Below are 8,534 nucleotides of genomic sequence, written 5' to 3'. Positions count from 1 at the left end.
CAGCCCCAGCCCCAGCCCCAGCCCCAGACACAGCCCAGCCCCAGCTGGCAGCCAGGTGGGCATTTGCAGAGCAGGCGAGGAGGAGTGGGGTAAGTGTGTCTCTTCGTGTGCTTATTTTTAGCCCCGTTATGTAACCGCGCTCCGTCTTAGCATCACGTTAGGAGGGGGTCTCAGATTTAATTACAGGATGACAGCCTGGCTCTTCATGCAGGCTGTTCCCCTGGCAAGCCGCTCCTCGGAGCTGAGCCATGTGTGAAGAGGCCACCCCAAAACTCAAGACCATTTCCACAGGCAAGGGGGCCCGTCTCATCTCAGGGTGTGCCAACGGGGGTAGGAGGAACATCTCCCCACCCTGCCTCCCCGCTCCAACTTGGCAGCCTCCCTTCTCACCCAATCAGAACTGCTCTCGCCTTTTTTTGTCCCTTAATGAAAGCACTTGTCATCGGTAACCAGAAAGTTCCAGAGTGGGTGGGACCGGAAGGCAGAGCCCAGAGCTCTGGGTGGGGTGGGTGTCCCTCCCAGAGCAGCGCTTCCTCCTGCTCCTGAGGAAGGCCCCAGAGTCCCTGAGACTCTCACTGTCATAGCCAGGTGCTGGGCGGAGACAGGGCCCGGAGGGGCTGTCTCCCCCATCCCCAACACACACCCAGCAGCCTCATCAGAGCCCTGGACGCTGCTGCTGTGGCCAACACTGAGCCTGGGCCACCACAGTGGGTGAGCCATCCAGGTCCGGGCCAGATGGACACCGGCCTGCAGTGGAAGGTCTTGGTGGCCACTCTGGGCGAGCAGGGCCTCCTCCGCCCAAGGCAGTGCCAACACTGGCACATGCCCCCCCCACCCAACCACGAAGACAACGTGGGGCAGCCCCCAGCGAGGACCACCTACACCAGTCGACCAGCCCTCAGCACCGTCCCAGCATCACTGACCAGAGCTGCCTGAGGAGACGCCGCCCCCACCAAGTGTGCCTGCAGAAAGGGGACCTGCGGGGAGGCCGGGCGTGTGAGTCTGGCGTGGACTGATCCCGGATAGAGCCCCACATGGGGAGCCCAGATAACAAACGCGCCCCAGCAACGTCCGGGTTTTTTTAAGCACAAAGTAAAGTCTTATGAATCCAGAGGCACCCTCTAGCTCCGTGAGGCTCTGAGGGAGGCCCTGGCCCCTCCTGCAGCCCCTCTTCCTGGGTCTCCGGCCCAAGTGGTGGCCCCCAGGGAGTGGTGTGTGGCAGCAGCCCTGAGCCGGCTCTCTGGAGGGTGGCTGGTGCATGGGCCCCTTGTCCTGGGCTGAGGAAGCCACAGGTGCCACACCCAGGCTGGGCTCTTCTCGCCCTCTTCTGCCACCAGGCAGGTCAAGAGGGGCCACCTCCCCATGTGCAGATGCCCGGAGCCCGAGGGCACGGGACAGGACAGGCGGGGTGGGCCGGGCAGCACCCTTACATAATGGCGCGTGACTTGGCTGCCCGTGGGAGGCAGGCGGTGAGCGCAGGGCACAGCAAGGCTCCCTGCCACCCGTGTGGTTCCTCTCGGTGCCCTTCAGTGTCACCCTGCGTCTGCCGGCTCCGCACCCACTGCGGTCAGCATGCGAGAACTGACAATGCAGATTTAAATAGCTCCAGCAGGTGACGAGGCGGGAGAGGCCCCATCCCTGTGCACCCCCCTGAAACGGCCCCCCTGATGGGCAGCTGGGTCCTGAGGAGGCGGGCTGCCTCCCCTGCCCTGAGAACCAGGGCCAGCTGCGGACTGGGCGGGCAGGCAGACTCCCCTTCCAACCTTAGGCCACAAAGGAGCTGGGGTGCAGGGGTGCCAGGCTTCCCGCCCTCACCACTGTGGCGGGGGATTCAGCCTGGGGCAATGATGGAGGCAGGCATGCCCTTGAGCTGGGCCTTCTCCACAAGGGGCGTGGGGGACCCCAGCTCCCCGACACAGCCTCAGCCTTGGGGACCCCACTTGGTGGCCCAGGAATGCCTTGCCCAGCCCACGCCCTCCCCCTCACTGGCACTCACAGGTTCCTGCCATGTCCCCATGGTTCTAAATGGCCTCCAACCTCAGGCGCCTCATGAACCCTGAACCCTGCAGCTTCTGCTGGGGCTGTGGGCCCCCCTGCTGATTTCCAGGGACCCATCACCCAGCCTTTCCTCCTGGTCTGTCTGGGTCTGGAAGGTCTGCTGTAGGGGACCCTGCTACCCCGCGAGTTACTGGTGGCGAACCGATGGGACTTCTACAACACACGCCCTGAGAGATGTCTGAGGCCTCCCGTTGGCCAGCCTCGGACAGTGACCCTCCCGGAACTGGCCCGGACAGGCTGTGTCCCTCGCCGCCGTCTGGTCTTCCCCACCCTGAAGCAGCCGCTGGTTTCCGACTCTTGGCCCATCAGCTGCCGGGATTAAGCCTCTTCCTTAGAGTCTGGAATCAGAGGACACCTGGACAAGGAGGCCCCAGGGGGGGTCCCCACTGACCCTCCCCAGCAAGGTGTAGCAGGCCCTGATCAGGGCCACCGGCCGTCTCTGTGGGACAAGCCAAGCAGATGGTGTCCCTGCCTGGAAAGCCAACCAGACTTGTAGCTATCCAGTCAATGGTGACTCACAGTGTCCCTACAGGACAGGGTAGAGCTGCCCCTGTGGCTTCCCAAGACTGACTCCTCACAGAGTAGAGAGCCTCATTTTTCTCCTGAGAAGCGGCTGGTGGATTTGAACTGCAGACCTGGTGTTTAGCAGCCCCATGTACTGTATAACCACTGTACCACTTGGAGGACTCTCCGCCCCCTCCCTCCCTCCCTCTCTCTTGTACTCGGTGTCTACTGAAAGCCAGAATTTGGAAGGTGGACTCCAACTCCAGCTCAGAGCACTCTAAAGCCCCCGTGTAGACCGCAGGAGCTTGGCAGGGCAGGGTGGCTGGGGCTCCATGCCCTGCAGGGGGTGTGCAGCCGGACTGGGCGGACAGGGCCCCCTGAGCAGAGTGAGGTCCTTCCTGTGTGTGTCGGTGCTCCGGCCGCCCTTCACTCCCACCACAGCTCTGCGGGGGCTCGGACCGGTGTCTCTTCCCTGTGGGAGGAATGCTGAATGCTGAACCTGTGAGCAGTCCCCCGGCCGACTAGCCCCTGGATAACTCTGGGCGCCGGGAGGCGAGGTGGTTGCCCTAGGTGACACCCACATCCATGCTGCTATGAAGCGAGAAACCAAAAGCGAACACCTTGCCTTTGGGTTGATTCTCACTCAAGACAAAACAGAGCAGGCAGCCCCTCTCCCGTGGAGCAGCGAGGGTGGGTTTGAACCACTGACCTGCGGTTGGCAGCCCAGGAATCACCCATCACCCACCACCAGGGTTCCCGGTTGATAGGTGCTGTCCAGTCGGTCCCAAACCACAGCGACCACGTGCAGTGGAATGACCATATGCGCATTGAAGCCACTGTGTCCCTCCACCCCACGGAGGATGCTCCTCTGTCACCCGGGCCTCTGCTGGTCCCCGCAGGGCGTCCTCTGGGGACGGCTTCCACCGGGTGGAACAGGACTGGACGGATGCCTCATATAAAGCCAACGCCAATGACACGCCAGGAAGAGCCCAGAGCCCGCCCAGCCGGCCCATCTCCGAAGAAAGCGACCAGACTCCCTCTCACGGGCCCAAGACTCTGACTTGCCCGCTGAGACCGTCCCTCCCACCGCCCTTCTAGGACCGGAGAGCTGTGCCCGCTGACCAAATCCCTTTCCAGCCGTGTCTTTCTCTCACAGGAGGGCATGGGGGTTCAAACCGCTGACTCTGTAGTTATAGCAGCCCACTTGTAACCCACTGGGCCAGTCAGGGACCCAGGAGGCCGAATGGCCCTGCCTGTGGGATGGGTTCCCAGGCCAAGTGCCCTCTGGGAGCAAACAGCCAGGACTTGACCCTGATGAGCAGCAGCTGGGCTTGAACTCCCAGACTTTGGAGCAGCAGTCAAGTGTTAAGCCACTGTGCCACCCTGGCTGCTTAATGCCCAGCAGGGAGAGCGCTCCATCCCAGCCTGCACGAAACCCCTCAACTGCATTCCCAGCCACGGAAACATGGCAGCTGCTGGTCTCGGGCGGGTGCAGGACACTCCACCTGTCCGCTCCTTGCCTGTGGTCTTTAAGTCTGGGTCCGCCGTGGCTGACATGGCAGCCTGGGCTCTGGTCTTGGGGCCTCTACTATTGGGGTCTCCTTCCCTGGGCCTGCGGTGCCGGGCCCCGCGTGTGCCTGTATCTCCCGGACCTGCAGCGAGCCTGTGGGCTTCTCTGGGTTTGAGGGAGCTGGAGGAGTGGTCTCCCGAGGGAGGCCATTCCTGGCTGTGTTCACAGGACGCAGGATGGCTCTGGAGAAAATGCACCCCCAGCCCACGTGCGTGTCGGAGGACAGGGTCCACAGGACTCTCTGTTCCCTTGGCAGGTTCCTAGGCAGCAGGGAGGGCCTGCGTCAGACCTCCCTGGCTTCCCTGCCACCACGGGGCCGGGGGACTCAGACATGCCTCCCCTCCATCCTCGTTCTCCTGGATCCAGCTCTTCCTCCACAGGCCACCCAGGGCTCAACACTCGCACTGACGGGGGTCCTCAAGGAGTGGGCGGGTTACAAGTCAGGGCAGTGAGTGGCAAGGACGGGTCATTGGTCCACAGAGCGCCTCTCCTTGGCCAGCAGGCAAGTCTCCCAGGCCTCAGCCACGTGGCCCCTCAGCCTGTGCCTCTGCCTCACAATACCATAGCGTTGGTCCTGTGTCTACTCTGCCCCACGGTCTCCTGGTCGCAGCCTCTGGTCTGGCCTCTGCCGTGCCCCACTGGGGGCTCCTCTGCTGGTCCTGAGACCCAGTCATCCTGGTTCCGAGCGGATTCTTTAACAGAGGGATGGCTTTGATCAAGGTCCAGACCCACAAGGAAACAGTGGGTGGTGCCTGGGCTCCCCTCAGAGTACAGTCCATGGTACCCCGTGACCGAGAACGTCTGTCAAAATGGGATTGTAGCCACAGGCAGAGCGGCCAGAATTGATAAAACCTCACCTCAGGGACTCTGGCTAGGTGGGCCAGATTAATAGACTGCCTCTCACCACCCGGATGAACTCCCTCCTCTGCCCCTTTGGCTCACTTGGAAAGGTCTAGAACAGCCGTTCTCAACCTGTGGGTTGCGACCCCTTTGGGGGTCGAACAACCCTTGCACAGGGGTCTCCCGATTCATAACAGTAGCAAAACGACAGCTATGAAGTAGCAACAAAAATTTGATGGTGGGAGGTCACCACAACACGCGTAACTGTATTAAAGGGTCGTGGCATGGGGAAAGTTGAGAGCCTCTGTCCTAGGACTTGAACTAGGGACAGCTTGGGCTCGCCCGCAGACTCGGAGCAGGGTGGAGCACGTTTCAGGGCCTCCAGGAGGGGTGGCACCGTGGCGTGGTGCAGGAGGGAGGGAGCAGCAGGTGAGGCACTGCCCAGGAACATGGCCACCGCTCCCCCGGGGGGCTGGGTGGGTGCCGGACCCGCATGGCTGTGGGCACCCGGGCGAGAGGAACATGGTACGCTCCCCGTAAGCTGGAGAGGAGCATTTCTTCCCCTGGCCTTTTCCCTTCCTGCCTGGGGGAGACACGCCTGGGTGCACGGGGGACTGTGTCCCAGGTCTCCGATGCCCGGAGAAGATTCCGCTCCCAGGCCGTCTTTGCAGACATCGGCCTGCCCCCGGGACTGGGACAGGCTCCCGCAAGGTGCAGCGTCCTCTGAATCCTCATCCAGATTCGAGGTCGTTCGGGGCAGCCACCGGTGACAAGTGGCCCTTTGTACAGCCAGGGACTCGGGTTTCAGGGCCCAGGATTCCACGGTGGTGCTTTCTTTCTCCGGGACTCAGTGTCCCTTTGGGGAACACCCTGGTGAGCCAGCCCTGCCTGCTGTGGGGCTGCGGCCAGGAAGCAGAGGGCATGTGGGGGGCTTCCCCAGCGCCCAGTGCCGGGCACCAGGCCGCACAGCAGAGTCCTGTGCTTGTGGACCAGACCCTGGGCCAGCGGGGCCTCAGCAGGGTCTGCGAGAGGGTGGGCTTGGACTCTGACCAGGGTGGGTTTCTCCGAAGCTTTGCCCCCTGGCCCCGCAGGGCATCAGGGACCTTCACTGCCACCTGGTGGACACACGTAGAAAGGCACTGTGTTGGGACAGCAGGGGGTCTGTCCTCAGAGGGACAATGGAAAACGGAAGGCCAGGGCGGGAGGGGTGCAGCATGGAGTGGTGTCTGAGAGGACTAGGGCAAGGGGAGGCCTTGAACCCACAGGGCGGGAGTCCCCTCCCTGTCCCCAGCTGGTCAAGTGGAGGCCTGTCTCTAGGACAGGCCTGGCTCCGAGCCCCTGGTCCTAGTGTGTCTTCCTCTGAGCCCATCCCCTCATCCGCACAAGGGGAGAAGTGGCAGGGGGGACAGCCGGTCAGTGCAGGCCCACGGAAACTGCTCCTCAGGAGGGACCTCCCACAGGGCCCTGTGCGTGGCACCTTGCTGTGTGGTGGAACTCACAACAAGACTGTTGTTAGCTTTGTGAGGACATCGCTGGCCCAGGATTCCCTGGAGCCTGGCAGGGATAACTTCATAATCCCCCATGACGTAACCCACACAGTACAATCCCCTCCCTAACGAGCTCTGCTGTGAGCAGCCAATCCGTTGGAAGACGATTGGACTGGGATGCAACATACCTCCTCAAGCCGCAGCTCTGATACAAGGGAAGGCGAGTCTCCTCAGGGGTGTGGCCTGCTTCCAATGTACGTGGCTGCGGAGGAGAAGCTTGCCTGTTTGGTTTTTTTGCCGAGTCAGGATCCTGCATCTAGCACACGGACCTCTGGTTCTTTGGACGTGAGCCAGTGACCTGCCGTATTTTCTGCTTATTCCGAGGGTCTTCTGTGGTTTGCCATCTGTGTGAGTCAGGTGGACTAGAGAGACAAATCCAGAGACACCCATATGTGTATAAGAAAGAGCTTTATATAACGGGCAATTGTATATTCAGGAAACATCCCCGCCCAGTCCAGATCAAGTCCCTAAGTCTGATATTAGCCCATATGCCCGATACCAGCCTGTAAATTCCTCTTCGGACTCTTGCAACACGTGCAATGAGGCTGAGTGCAGGAAGATCACAGGCCGGTGGTGGAAAGTCTTGTGGATCCAGTGGTGGTGGAAGCCTCTCAGCGCTGGGGTGGGCCTCCACGGGGCTCCTCCAGCTCCAAGGCTCTGGCTCTATCTAGCAGCATAGCCCCAGGTGGCCTGTCGACAGGAATTCTTACAGGGAGCTGAAGCAGTGTCTGTGTCCCGCCTCCAGCGACCCATTTATTCCTGGGTCAGGAGAAGCCTGCAGCCTGACGCCTGACTGAACCTGCCTGGGTGCAGAACAGGTCCATTTCTACAGCGACGCGGGCCAGATTCTTGAGATAAATTTCTCTCTGCATACACGTATGCACACACTCTTAGTTTTGCCTCTCTAGAGAATGCAGTCTAAGACAAAAATCAACCACTTAAAAGAGTGGACGACTTAGTGGGGGTCTGTAGGGCCCCCACCCTGTTGTGCAGGTCCCACCTCTGTCTCGTTCCTGAACCTTCCCGCCACCCCGAAGTGAAACTGTACCCCTGTGGTCACCGCCACTTGTTTCAGGACGTCTCAGGAGCCCCCGCGGCTGAGTGCTTGTCTGCTAACCTGAAGGTCAGTGGGCGGAACCCCCAGCCCCTCCCTGAGAGAAAGATGTGGCCATCTGTTCCCGTGATGATGGCCGCCTTGGAATCCCTCCAGGGCCGGTCCAGTCAGTCGTCCTGGTGGGCCGCCGTGGGTTGGCGGCGACTCCGTGGCAGTGGTTGGGGACACACCATCTCCGTGGGTCACACAGCCTGTGTCTTTTTGTGCCTGGCATCGTCCCCTCGCCTAGTGGCTTCCGTGCCCCCCCACGTGGTAGCGTGTACGGCGCTTCAGCCCTCTTTAGGGCTGGATAACATCGGTTGGTGAGGCTGGCGCTGCTCTTAGAAGGAACAGTGCACAGCTGGCTCCAGCGAGGACCAACGGTGGAGGTTAAAGACGTCCCACACGGCCAGTTTCTAACGCTGTCCCCCTGCAGCACCTCGGAAAGAGACGCTTCCTCTTCCCTTCAGCACCGCCCCCCATCTGTGTGTTCCACAACTCTCCGCCACGCCTCAGAGGAATGGCTCACACACAGGTGCGGAGGCTACAGAGTCCTGAGTTCATGGGTCAGGCACTATTCCGGAGGCCGCTCCGACTCACGCTGTGATAGGCACTGACCGGCCAGACTGGCAGGCCCGGCGACAGGCTGCTGGCGCCAGTTGCAGGAGCCAGCGGTTCGTTGATGATGAGCCTGATGCAGGAGTCTGAGCATTCTTACACATTGGAGCTAGGCCTCTGTGTCAGTCTGGGTAGACTCGGGACACAAATCCACAGAAACTCATATGCAAGAGAGAGTTTTATATAAAGGGTAAGTGCACATCAAGAAAACATCCCAACCCAGTGCTGCCCAAGCCCACGTCCAACATTAACCCATAGGTCCGACACCAATCCACAAAGTCCTCCTCCATCTCACAAAACACAC

Source organism: Echinops telfairi, unplaced genomic scaffold, assembly GCF_000313985.2.
Source record: "Echinops telfairi isolate 266 unplaced genomic scaffold, ASM31398v2 ScPeMD7_7458;HRSCAF=8496, whole genome shotgun sequence".
In the NCBI taxonomy this organism is placed as follows: Eukaryota; Metazoa; Chordata; class Mammalia; order Afrosoricida; family Tenrecidae; genus Echinops; species Echinops telfairi.
This window is presented reverse-complemented; position numbering follows the sequence as displayed.